This window comes from Nomascus leucogenys, chromosome 18 (genome assembly GCF_006542625.1).
Source record: "Nomascus leucogenys isolate Asia chromosome 18, Asia_NLE_v1, whole genome shotgun sequence".
NCBI classification, from domain to species: domain Eukaryota; kingdom Metazoa; phylum Chordata; class Mammalia; order Primates; family Hylobatidae; genus Nomascus; species Nomascus leucogenys.
This window is the reverse complement of record NC_044398.1, coordinates 18,158,561-18,173,794: the sequence shown is the minus strand read 5'-3', so window position 1 is coordinate 18,173,794 and position 15,234 is coordinate 18,158,561.

The following is a 15,234-nucleotide window of genomic DNA, read 5'->3' as shown; positions in this document are numbered from 1 at the left end:
TTTGTCTACTTCACAATTGAGTTGTCTTTTTTATTGATTTGTAGGGGTTCTTTATATATTTTGGATATGAATCCTTCATCAGATGTATATACTGTGAATATTTTCTCCTAGTTTGTGGCATGTTCATTCACTTTCTTAATGGTATATTTTAATAACAAATTAATAAAGCCTGATTTATCAATTTGATCTGTTATGATTAGTGTTTTTTGTGTTTAGTCTAAGAAATCTTTGCCTTCCCCAAGAATATGAAAATTTCTCTCTATGTTTTCTTTTAGAAGTTATTTTACTTTTCACATGTAGATCTATGACCTACCTCAAATTTATTATTATTATTATTATTTTTGAGACAGAGTCTTTCTCTGTGGCCGATGCTGGAGCGCAGTGGTGCGATCTCAGCTCACTGCAACCTCCACCTCCTGGGTTCAAGTGATTCTCCTACCTCAGCCCCCTGCCTAGCTGGAATTACAGGCATGCACCACCATGCCTTGCTAATTTTGTATTTTTTGTAGAGAAGAGGTTTCACCATGTTAGCCAGGCTGGTCTTGAACTCCTGTCCTCAGGTGATCTGCCCGCCTGATCACTTGGCCTTCCAAAGTGCTGGGATTACATGCATGAACCACCATGCCTGGCCCCTCAAATTAATTTTTATGTATTGTAAGGTACGGGTCAAGATTCATTCTTTGTCTATGTGGATAACCAACTGCTCTGGCACTACCTACTGAAAAAACCACTTTCCCCCACTAAATTCAGTAGTGTTCTTATCTCAAATCAACCAACTGTATCTGTAGGGTATTTTTCTGGATTTTCTATTGTGTCCCACTGGCCTATTTATCTTTGCACCAACATGCGGTCTTAATTTAATGTAACATTATAGTAAATTTTGATAGCTGAAAGTGTAAGTCAGCCAACTTTTGAGGATGACAAAGTCTTTAAAATCTTGCTGAGAATTTTATTTAGATTGCATTGACTCTATAGATGAATCTATAGAGAGCTGATATCTTAACAAGATTTAGTTTTCTAATCAATGAATTTTCCTTCCACATGTTTAAGTTTTTCTATTTCTCTTAGCAATATTTTGTAATTTTCAGTGTAGGACTTACACATCTTTCACTAGATTTATTTCTAGGTTTGTGATTTTTAAAAATGTTATCATAAATCGTAGTTTAAAATTTCAGGCTGGGTGAGGTGGCTCATACCTGTAATCGAGCACTGTGGGAGGCCGAGGTGGGAGGATTGCTTGAGCTCAGTTTGAGACCAGCCTGGGCAATAGAGGGAGACCTCATCTCTACTTAAAAAAAAAAAAAATTAGCTAGGCCTGGTGGCATGTGCCTGTAGTCTCAGCCTGGGAGATCAAGGCCGCAAAGCTGCAGTGACCTATGATTTTGCCACTGCACTCCAGCCTGAGTGACAACATGAGACCCAGTCTCAAAAAAAAAAAAAAGGAAAAAGAAAATTTCATCTTCCAGTAATTTATTACAAATATATGTGCAACTGATTTTATATGTTTTGTCTTCTTTTCAGCGACCTTAATAGAATTTATTAGTTCTAGTTGCTCGTAGATTCTTTTTTTTGAGATGGAGTCTCACTTTGCTGCCCAAGCTGGAATGCGGTGGGCTGATCTGGTTTGCTGCAACCTCCATCTCTTGGGTTCAAGCAATTCTCCTGCCTCAGCCTCCCAAGTAGCTGGGATTACAGGCACACACAACCATGCTCAGCTAATTTTTGTATTTTTAGTAGAAACAGGGTTTCACCACATTGACCAGACTGGTCTTGAACTCCTGACCTCAAGTGATCTACCCACCTCAGCCTCCTAAAGTGCTGGGATTACAGGCATGAGCCACCGTACCCGGCAGCTTATAGATTCTTTTGGTTTTTCTACATAAACAGTCATGCCATTTATGAATAACAAAGACATTTTTATTTCTTCCTTTCTACCTTTTACCCCTTATTTCCTTTTCTTGCCTTATTGCGCTGGCTGAGACCTCTGGTACAATAGTGAATAGAAGTGATAAGAGTGAACATCCTGCCGGGTGCAGTGGCTCTCACTTGTAATGCCAGCACTTTGGGAGGCTGAGGCGAGTAGATCACAAGGTTAAGAGATTGAGACCATCTTGGCCAACATGGTGAAACATGGTCTCTACTAAAAGTACAAAAATTAGCCAGGTGTGGTCGCACATGCCTGTAGTCCCAGCTACTTGGGAGGCTGAGGCAGGAGAATCACTTGAACCCGGGACGTGGAGGTTGCAGTGAGCTGAGATTGTGTCACTGCACTCCAGCCTGGTGACAGAGTGAGACTCTGTCTCAACAACCAAAAAACAAAACACAACAAAACAAAACAAAACAAAAACGAGTGAACATCCTTGACCTTGGGGGAAAATGTTCAATATTTCACCATTGAATATGATGTTAGCTGTAGCTTTCTTGCAGATATTCCATATCAGTTAAGAAATTTTTCTTCTGTTTAGTCTGCTGAGAATTCTCCTTCCTTCCTTCCTTCCTTCCTTCCTTCCTTCCTTCCTTCCTTCCTTCCTTCCTTCCTCCTTCCCTCCCTCCCTCCCTCCCTCCTTTCTTTCTTTCTTTCTTTCTTTCTTTCTTTCTTTCTTTCTTTCTTTCTTTCTTTCTTTCTTTCTTCTTCTTTCTCTCATTCTTTCTTTCGACAGGGTCTTGCTCTGTCACTCAGGCTACAGCTTACTAGTGAGATCATAGCTTAACAGCCTTGAACTCCTGGGATCAAGCGATCCTCCCACCTCAGCCTCCTGAGTAGCTGAGATTATGGGTGCATGCCACCATGCCCAGTTAATTTAAAAAAAAAATTTGTAGTGATAGAGTCTTGCTATGTTGCCCAGGCTGGTCTGAGACTCCTGGCTTCAAGTGATCTCCTCACCTCAGAATCCCAAAGTGTTGGCATTACAGGTGTGAGCCACCTTGCCCAACTGAACATTTTCTTTTGGCATGAATAGATGTTGCATATTGTAAAATGCTTTTCCTTCTTTATTGAAATTATCCTATGGATTTTCTCCTTTATTTTGTTAGTGTGGACGAAATACCTTGATTTCAGATGTTAAACCAACCTTATATTCCTGAAATACGTACTAATTGGTAATAATATTTTCTTATTTTTATGTATTGTTAGGTTCTATTTGTTTATATTTTATTTAGGATATTGAATATATGTTCATAAGTAATATTGATCTATAATTTTCCTTTCTCCTAATGTCCTTGTTAAGTTTTAGTGTCAGGTTATGTTGGCCTCATAAAATGAGTTGAGAATTGATTCCTCTTTTCCTATTCTCTGGAAGAGTTTGTGTAAGATTTTATTCCTTACACGTTTGGAAAAATCACCAGTGCAACCTTATTGGATACTCTGGTACTCAACCTAAATCTCTTCTAAGGTTTAATGCACCCTTTCTCCAACTGCTCAAATGTCTGACGCTGACAGCTCACAGCATGTTCCTCCTTGGGAGCTACCTTCAGCTGCAGGGAACTGCCTCACCCAAGATTAAGCTTATTTTCAGGGTGCTAAGATAGGAATACTAAAGCCTAGCTGCTTTCCTCAAATTGATTCAATTCTCAATGGTTATCTCAGCTCTAGGGCTTGGCTGAGGCCTGGGTTGCAACTGCATTGTGAGTCAGTTTTTATTTCTGGCCAATCCTGCTTTCAATTTCCTGCAGATGTGTCTCCCACTCCTGCATGAAATTCAACATCTCAGAATCTGTTTCCAGGGAAACCAATCTGAGACCAAAACCATATGGGCTTGGTGTTTTCTTGGTAGAAGCCTTTTAATAATTGATTCAATTTATTTAACAGTTGACCAGTTATTTAACTATTGAATAGTTAATAGTTGTATAACCATTCAAATTTTCTATTTCTTGTATCAGTTTTGGTAAATTGTGCTTTCCAAGGACTTTTTCCTTGGAAAATCACTATTTTTAGTTTATTGACATAAGGTTGTTCATAGTATCCTTTCATATTTTTAATGTCTGTAGGATATGTAGTGATATCCCTTATTTTATTCATAAAGATGGCAATTTGTGTTTTCTTTGTTATTGATTAGTTGCTAGGAGTTTATCAATTTTATTATTCTTCTCAAAAAATCAATTCTTGTCTTTGTGGATTTTTTCCAGCATAGATTTATTTTTGATTTCATTGATTTTTGCTTTTTTCTTATTATTTTCTTTCTTCTCCTTTCTTTTGAGTTTATTTTTCAATCCCACAATGTTTAGAGAACACGTACTGTTTGATTTCAATCCCTTGAAATTTGTGAAGACTTGTTTGTGGCCCAAAACCTGGTCTACTTAGATAAATGTTCTGTGTGTGTGTATTAGTCTGATCTTGCATTGCTATAAAGAACTACCTGAGACTGGGTAATTTCTAAAGAAAAGAGGTTTAATTGGCTCATGGTTCCACACGGTGTACAGGAAGCATGGCTGAGGAGGCCACAGGAAACTTACAATTATAGTGGAAGGTGAAGAGGAAGGAGTCACATCTTACATGGCTGGAGCAGGAGGAAGAGAGAGAGGGGAGAGGTGCTACACACTTTTAAGCAACCAGGTCTCATGAGAACTCATTCCTTATCATGAGCACAGCAAGGGGGAAGTCTGCCTCCATGATTCAATCACCTCCCACCAGGCCCCTCCCACAACAATGGTGATTACAATTTGACATGAGATTTGGGTGGGGACACAAATCCAAACCATATTAGTGTACTTGAAAAGAATGTGTATTCTATATTGTTGGTGCAATATTTTATGGACCAAGTTAGTTAATCATGTTTTTCAATCTTCTATATCTTACTGATTTTTTTTTTTTTTTGAGGCAAAGTCTTGCTCTGTCGCCCAGGCTGGAGTGCAGTGGCATGATCTCGGCTCACTGCAAGCTCTGCCTCCCAGTTTCATGCCATTCTCCTGACTCAGCCTCCCGAGTAGCTGGGACTACAAGTGCCCACCACCATGCCTGGCTAATTTTTTGTATTTTTTTTAGTAGAGACAGGGTTTCACTGTGTTAGCCAGGATGGTCTCGATCTCCTGACCTCGTGATCTGCCTACCTCAGCCTCCCAAAGTGCTGGGATTACAGGCGTGAGCCACCGCGCCCAGCCTTACTGATGTTTTTGTATGCTTTTGCTATCAGTTACTCATAGAAGTTGTTAAAATCTCTAACTATGTAGATGGATGTTATCCCTGTTTTTAGTTCTGTCAAGTTCTCCTTTATATATTTTGAACCTGTATTATTAGGTACATGTTAATTTTTTAACGTATACGATTGTGTTAGCCCTCTTAATAAGGTATACTATCTCTTGTAATATTTCTTGTGTTAGAGTCTACTTTGTTTTATATTAATAAGGCACAACTGGTTTCTTTTGGATACTGTTTGCAGGGTTTATCTTTTTCATCTTTTTACTTTCAATTCATCTGTGTAATTTGCTAGGGTCTCAACTGAATGTTGGGTGTTCACTGAAGTTTCTCCACTCTGGCCGGATCCAAATCCCAATGTTTCCCAGCACTGTGAAAACTCCAGATCTCCACCCAGCACTCTGTCTTCTAGTCACTGTTCTTACATGGCCTAGGAATTTGCCAAGACCTGAGAGAGGTTTCCACACAGACTTCTTGGGTTCCTTTTTTGTAGCACGACCTCCCGCGCCCTGCACCACCTTTAATCTCAATTGGCTCCTCAGCCTTCAACTGTGAAATCTACTTCTCCTCCCCACACCCCTACACCCACCTTAGGCCATAAAACTTTATTGGCTGGCCAGGAAAAGAGCCAGGGGTAAGTGTCCCTCCCCTCCCATTCCCCTACCCAAGGGAACCCCTCTCCTGGAGGACAGAAGCCCAGAAGCCAGTGGACTCAGAGGACCTTGGAGGCAGGCGGGTTGTTGTTGGGCATCCTGGCTCAAGGACAGGCTTCAGTAGATAGTAATCTCCTCCTCCAGCTGAGACTTGATGTCCATGAACCGCTGGTGCTGGTTCTGCTGCTGGCTGTCAGCACCCACGTCGCCCTGCTGGGCTTCAACACACCTGACCAGCGCCTGGATCTGTGCCAGCTTGGCTCCAAAGAGGGCCCTTGTTTCTCCCAGTGTGCCTTCCAGGGCAGCTTTCATGCTGAGCTGCAACTGCAGCTCAATGTCAAAACCCTGGGGGATTCACCGCAGGTCAGTGACCTTGAATTTGCTCATCTGGAGCTGCTCATGTGACTGGCAACCTCCTGATTCAGCTCCTGGGACTGGCTGGTTAACCAGGCTTCAGCACCCTCCTAGTTCTGCTCAGCCATGACCTCCTATTTGCTTCTCAAGTCGTTGTTCAGGATCTAGAATGGGTTGATGCCTGGAGGGGAATCTATCACCACACTGACTAGGCCTCCCACCTGGCCCCTCAGGGCACCAATTCCTTTCTGGTAATTTTTCATCAGGTAGGCCAGTTCCTCCTTCGGGCTTTCCATCCCCATCTCCAGGTCAGTCCTGGCCAGGCTCAGCTTGCCCAGCACCCTGCACAGAACGTTGATGTGGATCTCCAGGCTCAGACCCAGGGCCAGCTCCTTAAACTTGGTTCGGAAGTCATCTGCAGCCAGATGGGTGCTGTTGGTCATCAGGACAATCCTGAAGTTCTCAATGGTGGCAGTGAGACTCTTGTCCCATAGGTCCCTGATGGTCTTGAAGTAGTGGGTGTAAGTCACAGTAGGGCCCAGGCCCTTGCTTCTGGTACCAGCCGTGGGCCTTCACCCCCAGCTCTCAGGTGACCTCTTCCAGGGCGTTCACCTTGGCCAGGTAGTAGGCCAGATAGGTGGTTGTTGAGGGTCTACATGGTGATCTTCTCGTTGCCTACCAGCAGCCCATTGGACCTGGCCAGGGCATTAGCACAGCTGCCACTGTAGCCCCCATCATCCCCATCATAGCCCACAGAAAAGAATGAGGACAAGAAACCGGCAGAGGATACTGACATGCTGCGGCCCATGGAGCCTGGTGGATGCTGGGCATGCAGAAGGTGTCCCCTGCCTCAAAATGCATGGAGCTGCCACTCAAGCCCCAGGAGGACGAGGCTGGTCTGTGACTGGTGACAGCTGTAGGAAGGCATGGCAAGGCAGCAGACGTGAGCGACCCTGGTCTGAGGAGCTTTGATGGACAGGAGGAGGCTGAAGTCTACTCCTAACCCGTGTGACGCTCTTCTCCCCTGGCTGTGTTCCATGGCCCCACAGCCTGGCCCAGAAAATGGGAGAAAGCCAGGGTAAATGTGGAACTCACCTGTGTGAGTTCCTCTATGATCACAGCCCCTTCTCTCTGTGATCACAGCATGGTATTGGTAACTGTTTAATGTCTGCAACCCTGGTTTTTCACATTTTGTCCAGGTTTTTAATTTTAATTTTATTTTTAACAGCCGGAGGTTAAGTCTGATACCAACTACTTTATGATGGCCCAAATTGAGCATTTTAATACCACTTCTTTCTTTTTTTTTTTGAGACAGAGTCTTGCTCTGTTGCCCAGGCTGGAGTGCAGTGGCCTGATCTCAGCTCACTGCAACCTCTACCTTCCCGGTTCAAGCGATTCTCCTGCCTCAGGCTCTCCAGTAGCTGAGAGTACAGGCACCCACCACCACACTTGGCTAATTTTGTATTTTTAGTAGAAATGGGGTTCACCATGTTGGCCAGGCTGGTCTTGAACTCCTGACCTCAAGTGATCTGCTGACCTCGGCCTCGCAAAGTGCTAGGATTACAGGCATTAGCCACTGTGCCCAGCCTAATACCACTTCTTAAAGAACCTTCAAACAAGCCTGTTCTTCTCCACTGTCTAGAACTTTCTCTGGTAACTAGTGCTACCAATTCCTGAGCCTCTTAAAGATTCAATCATGGAAATTCTATTGGTTCCTGTGTTTCTCCATGGCCAGTGTAGCATTGCTCCTCAGATCACTTGGTCAGCTACCACTTGTTCATGCCTTTAGCTTCTACGGTTTTATTGTTACCTCTCACTGTTCTCTCGATCTTATGGACTATGTTTTCTAAAACATCTTTACCACATGACCCAGTAGTTACACTTCTAGGTGTAAACCCAAAATAATAGAAAACAGTAGCTCAAAGGGCCAGGCATGGTGGCTCATGCCTGTAATCCCAGCACTTTGGGAGACCGAGGTGGACAGATCACTTGAGGTCAGGAATTGGAGACCAGCCTGGCCAACATGGCGAAACCCCATCTCTACTAAAAGTACAAAAATTAGCCAGGCGTGGCAGTGCACACCTGTAATCACAGCTACTCAGGAGACTGAGGCAAGAGAATCTCTTGAACATGGGAGGTGGAGGTTGCAATGAGCTGAGATTGTGCCACTGCACTCCAGCCTGGCCAAAATAGCAAAACCCTGTCTAAAAAAATAAAAAAGGAAACAGTGACTCAAACACACACTTATATGCCAATGTTCATAACAGCATTATTCACAATAGTTAAAAGGTGGAAAGAAGCTAAGTGCCCATCAATAGAGGAATGGTATATACATACAATAAAATACCATTTAGCTGTAAAAAGGAATGATGTTTTGATATGTGCTACAACATGGACGGATCTTGAAAACACACTAAATGAAATAATCCAGACACAAAAGGGCACATATTGCATGATTCCGCTTATATAAAGTGTTTAGAATAGGCAAATTCATAGAACAGAAAGTACATTTCAAGTTACCAGGAGCTAGGAAAAGGGGAGAAGAAGAGTTACTGCTTAATGGTGACAGAATTGCTGTTTGGGGTAATGAAAAGGTTTTGAAAATAGTGGTGATAGTTGTACAACATTGTGAAGTAATGTAATGCCACTGAGCTGTACAATTAAAACATGTTAAATGGAGAGGTTACTGGAGGCTGAGAAGGGCACAAGGTTGAGGGAGTATCGGGAGAGATTTGTTGAAGGACACAAAATTACAGCTAGAGAGGAGGAATAAGTTCTAATGTTCTATAGCACTGTAAGTAACGATAACTACAGTTGATAATATATTATATATTTTCAAATAGCTAGAAGAAAGAATATTGAATGTTCCCAACACAAAGAAATGATAGCTGGGTGCAGTGGCTCACGCCTGTAATCCCAGCACTTTGGGAGGCTGAGGTGGGTGGATTGCTTTAGGCCAGGAGTTTGAGACCAGCCTGGGCAACATGGTGAAACCCATCTCTACTAGAAATATAAAAATTAGCTGGGCGTGGTGATGCATACCTGTAGTCCCAGCTACTCAGGAGGTTGAGGCATGAGAATTGTTTGATCCCAGGAAGTGGAGGTTGCAGTGAGCCAAGATCGCACCACCACACTCCAGCCTAGGCAACAAAGCAAGACTTTGTCTCAAAAAAAAAAGATAAATGTTTGAGATTATGGATACGTTAAGTAACCTGATCAGATCACTATGTATTTTACATATCAAAACATCAGTATGTAGTCCATAATATATACAATTTTTATGTATCAATTTAAAAAATTAAAAAATGTGTTAAATGGAAAAGTGTGAATGAAGTGTCAACAAACATTCAGAAAAAAGATAAAAATGGCTTCAATGGTAAATGTTATGTTACATATGTTACCACAATAACATATTTTTTAAAATTATGTTTATTCTCATTTTAGTGGATTTTAAGACTGAGCTAAATTAGATTCTTGTGTTTATTTGTCATCTTTTCCTCTCTCTGTTATTATCCTTTTTTCTTTTAAAATAATCATAAACAACAGACATGTTTACAGAATAGGACAACAACTTTTCTCCTTAAACAATTTAAAAATTCAGTTGCTAACTAATGCCCCATCATCCCCAACTACATTAGTGTGTATTTCCTATGAACAAGAGCATTCACCCACATATACAAAATAAAACCATCAAACTCTGGAAATTAACTTGGACACACTATTGCTCACTTATCGTTAGACCTGATTCATGTTTTTAGCAATAGTCCTTAATGGCAATATGCCCTTTATAGCAACAGAATCCAGTCCCAAATGACACATTCTATTCAATTTTTCATATCTCCTCACTTTCCAATCTGGAATAGTTGCTCAGTCTTTCCTTGACTTCATGACATTGGCACTATTAAAGATGACAGGCCAGTTTTGTGTGGCATGTCTCTCAATTTGAGTTTGTCTGGTGTGTCCTTGTGGTTAGATTCAGAATATGCACCTTTGGCAGGTCTATCAGAGGTGATACTGTGACCTTGTTGCATCCTATTAGGTGGTACATGATTTTGATGAGCCTGTGGTGCTGCTGATGACCTTCACTCTGATTTCTTTTTCTTTCTTTCTTTTTCTTTTAGAGGCAAGGTCTTGTTGTAGTGCCTAGGCTGGAGTGCAGTGGTGTGATCATAGCTCACTACAGCCGCCTCAAACTCCTGAGCTCAAGCAATCCTCCCACCTTGACCCCAAAAGTGCTGGAATTTCACGCATCAGGCACCACACCTGGCCCATTCTGATTTCTTGATTAAGGTGGTGTCTACTAGCTTTCTTTACTGTAAATTACCCATTTCCCCTTTGTAATTAATAAATATTTTGTGGGGAAGTACTTTGAAACAATTTGAATATCTTTTTCCTCATCAAACTTTCAATTTATAATTTATATTTCTCCAGATTCATAGTTTTCTATATTATACAATGAACTATAATGTATTACTATTGATTTTTATTTTGATGTTCAAATTATCTCAAATTTGTCCAGAGAAAGCCTATTGAAGCTGGCTTTTGTCTACATCACTCTTTGAGCACTTCTTTGCTTTTTGGAATGATAAGATAGGTAGTCCAGTGTATCTTGTATTTTCCAAGTACCAGCCCTGGAATCAGCCATTTCCACAAGGAGCCCTGATTCCTTCTAGTGCAAAATGGCAGCTTAGATGCCAGAATCTAGTTCTACTCATTGCTATTGGATATTGCTGCTCCAGCCTCTCTCAGTGGACAGAGTTATGAAATATGTGTTTTACACACACACATGCACTCATGTGTATTTATTTCTATATATATGTTGAAAGCCATGAATTTAAACAAATACCTCCAATTCTAATTCAACATGACCAGTCCTTTCTGCATTTGTAACTCCCTTCACCATCAGTGAGAAACCTAGTTCCCATTATCCTTAATATATTTACTTATTTGATCAATCTCCCTATACCTAACCCATCTCACATCTCTGCACCCCATACTCTGCAAGAGAGCCATCCGATCCCTGCCTGGACTCTGATTCCCATTCCAAGCTACCACCATGCTTGCTTGCACAGATATCCTCCTCTCCCTGACTGGTTTCTGTCACCCTGGATCCCTTCTGTGTCTGTGTGTCCACAGTTAGGCATATTCCACTCACGTGGAATTTGCCTCCTTATCTCAGGGCTTTTATTGAATGCTGAGTGCTTAGTCTTCTACTCCTGTATTTGCTCAGAGTTCCATCTGCACGTACTGAGTCTTTTTCCTCTTCCCCCTAACTCTCACTTCTTCCTTCCCCAACTAGTCCTCCTCCCTCCCCATCCTCCACCCCATGAAATTGTTTTTTGCAATGTGGTACATTCTTCCATTCTCTTCTCCATGTTCATATAATAATATATCAGCTCATGAGCACACTTACATATGATTTTTGTTTTATATATGTTTGTTTTAAAGTAATGGTGTCATGTTCTATAGCCCTCTCTGCACCTCCTTCTTTCTGATGTAACAGTCAACTGACATGACTCTTTAGCTCATGCTCTAGCTTATTCTTTCTAATGTTTGAACTTTATTCCAAAGTATAGCTATACCACAATTTATTCAGCCAATCCCCTCAATCTCCTATTGAAAATCTTTTTCTTTCTTTCTTTTTTTTTTTTTTTTTTTGAGGTGGAGTCTCTCTCTGCCACCCAGGCTGGAGTGTAATGGCATGATCTCGGCTTACTGCAACCTCCACCTCCCGGGTTCAAGTGATTCTCCTGCCTCAGCCTCCCAAGTAGCTGGGATTACAGGCATGCGCCACCATGCCCATCTAGTTTTTGCATTTTTAGTAGAGAAGGGATTTCACCGTGGTGGCCAGGCTGGTCTTGAATTCCCGACCTCAAGTGATCTGCCCGCCTTAGCCTCCCAAAGTGGTAGGATTACAGGCGTGAGCCACTGCACCCAGCCTTAAGTATTATTTTTATTAAACATTTTATACTTGTTACACAAAATTTGCCATAAAATTTCCAAAATTTTATTTATTTTAATTTTATAATTGTTTCAAAATTATTAGTGAAAACATTTGGTAAATGATTCAAGTAATGTAAAAGTATACAGAGTTAGTCTCCCTCCCAGCTCTGATCCCTAATCTACCATTCCTTTCCTCAGAGGCAACCACTCTTTCAAATTTTTATTCTCCTAGTTAAGTTTATACATGTACAAATGTATCAATGTGGGTATGTTCGTCTATGTACATATGTCTCTGTGCATATACATATGTCTAACATTAACGGTAGCCTACTAATCACACTGTTTTGCATCTTAATTTTTAAATGTGATGTATATTTGGGCAGGGATTTATTTTTATTTTTTATTTTTATTTTTTAAGATGGAGTCTTGCTCTGTCACCCAGGCTGGAGTGCAGTGGTGCAATCTCAGCTCACTGCACCCTCTGCTTCCTGGGCTTAAGTGATTCTCCTGCCTCTGCCTCCTGAGTAGCTGGGATTACAGGCATCTGCCACTACACCTGGCTAATTTTTGTATTTTTATTAGAGATGGGGTTTCACCATGTTGGCCAGGCTGGTCTTGAACTCCTGACCTCAACTGATCCGCCCGCCTTGGCCCCCCAAAGTGCTGCGATTGCAGGCGTGAGTCGCTGTGCCCAGCCTGGGTAGCCATTATTAACCCCATTTTATAGATGAGGAAAGCAATGCTCAGAAAGGAAACTGACCTTCTTGAGGTCATTCAGTAAAGTGGATAGGTCTGTATTCAAAGCCAGGCTATATGACTGCAAACCTAATGCCCTTTCACACTTCAAGGAATACCCCTCAAGTGTTGTTCTGGCTATTATTCTGTGTAACAAATTACTCCCAAAATTTAGAGGCATAAAACAGCCATTTATTACACATACAGATTCTGTGGGTTGGGAATTTGTACAGGACATAATGGGGAAAGCTTGTCTGTACTCCTCTTGGTTTCAACTGGATGGCTCAAAGGCAGAGGTTGTGGTCATCTAAAGGCTTGTTTGCTCACATGTTTGGAGCCTGGGTTAGGAACACTCAAGACAGCTGGGAGCTGGAACAGTCAGAGCTCCTTGGGCATCTTTAATTCTATGTGGTCTCTTCATATGATGTTTCTAGCATGGAAGGTTTAGGATCACTGGACTTCCTCCCCGTTGGCTTAGCTCATAAGGCACATGCCCTGAGGGAGCCAAGGGGAAGCTGTGTCACCTTTCGTGACTTAGACTCACACCGTTTCACTTCTGCTATATTCTACTGTTGGAGGCATTTACAAAGTTCTATCGAGGCTCAAGGGACAGGAACCATGAATCTAACCCCTTGATAGAGAAGTGTCAATATCACATTGTAAGAAGAGCATGCAGGATGAGATATATTTAACTGCAGCTACCTTTGGAAAATAGAATCTGCCACATGAGAGTTTTGGGAAGTTTCTCATATTCTTGGGAAGATGGGAACATAACTGGTTAGCAGGAACAAGGATACCGTCACTAAAAAGAAAACTTGGCTGGGTGCGTTGGCTCACGCCTGTAATCCCAGCACTTTGGGAGGCCGAGGCGCGTGGATCACCTGAGGTCAGGAGTTTGAGAACAGCCTGGCCAACATGACGAAACCCTGTCTCTACTAAAAATACAAAAATTAGCCGGGCTTGGTGGCAGGAGCCTGTAATCCCAGCTACTCGGGAGGCCGAGGCAGGAGAATCGCTTGAAGCCGGGAGGCGGAGATTGCAATGAGCCAAGATCATGCCATTGCACTCCAGCCTGGGCAATAGAGCAAGACCCTGTCTCAAAAAAAAAAAAAAAAAAAAGAAAAAGAAGAAGAAAACTTGATGTAAATCTTGAACCTTTTTTGTATTGAGCAAAGGCACCTCCTGTCATTGAACCGTCATCACCAAACATATGGGTGTGCTTACAGTTCATCATCAAAGACTTTTGAAAATGTCCTCAGACTATTGAGCTGGAAGATACTTTAAAGGAACCAGAAACATTTAAGTGTCAGCTTTCAAGGACTTTGTGGCTCTTGAGCATGCTCTGCAAAGTAGATGGGCCAAATTGAATCTGTCCCACAGTCCTGCATCATTCTAAGGGTGAAACAGTGTTCCTTGGCTTAATCTTTTTGGGGCAGTGACTTCTAGTCACCATTTCCTGATGCTGCCAAATACTTCTGGGGAAGCCAGAGTGGCCACTGTCAGGGATGCATGGCCTATGACTTTGGGTAATAGTCAGCTGAAGTTATCTCAATACCTTTGGGCCAGGTTATTTTAAGTTACAATAGACAGTTTGTGTATCTCATCAACCAACTGGAGGTACTTTCTAGCTAAAAATCACGATTTCAGCATAAAAGAAAAGAAGAGGTAAGTTAAAACTGAACACCTGTTCTTCTAAAATTGCTCTACTGCAGGTACCAGCCCTAGAGAGTTGGCAGATGGTTTTGTGTTTCTAAGCCTGACCTTAGCAGCCCTTCATCAATCTTGAGCTGATTGATTCTCAGGAAAGAGGAGACTCTGGCTTCCCAGGGTACCCAAGACATCTTTGATTTAGTTACTACCTGAAGACCAATTAATTCAGCCACACTGATTCTCTCAACTTTTCCTAGCAAAGCTAGGAAACACTGGGCACAGCCTGGCTGGAGCAGCTTTTTATGAGCTCATTAATTACCCCAGTCATGGATACTCCTAAAAGATAAAGAAAAAAGCGTCATGCTGCACCAGGGAAGATGAGTGATCTCCAAGGCCGGCAGCTACCTGGTGGTATGATTCCTACAGCCAAGGGGCTCCCCAGATTTAAAAACTCCCACCTACAGAGCTGAAACTATCAACTGCTTCTCTCTCGGCGTTCTTACTCATTGCTGTCCCCGGGAGCTTGTTACTCTGTAGAGAGTTTGCCCCTTGGTTTTCTGGAACTTTTTATTTTTTTAATGTAGTAGCTTTATGTAAATTATTTTTCTTTTAAAGTCAGATAGGATAGTATTGGGTTTTTATGACATAGAAGTAATTCACAGTCAGCTCTCAGTTATCCTCTGGTTGGATTACCTGGGGATCTCTCTTACTTTTCTCCCCCACATAGAACTCATCTGCCTCTCACTTGGTTCGGTTTCTTTCCTAGCC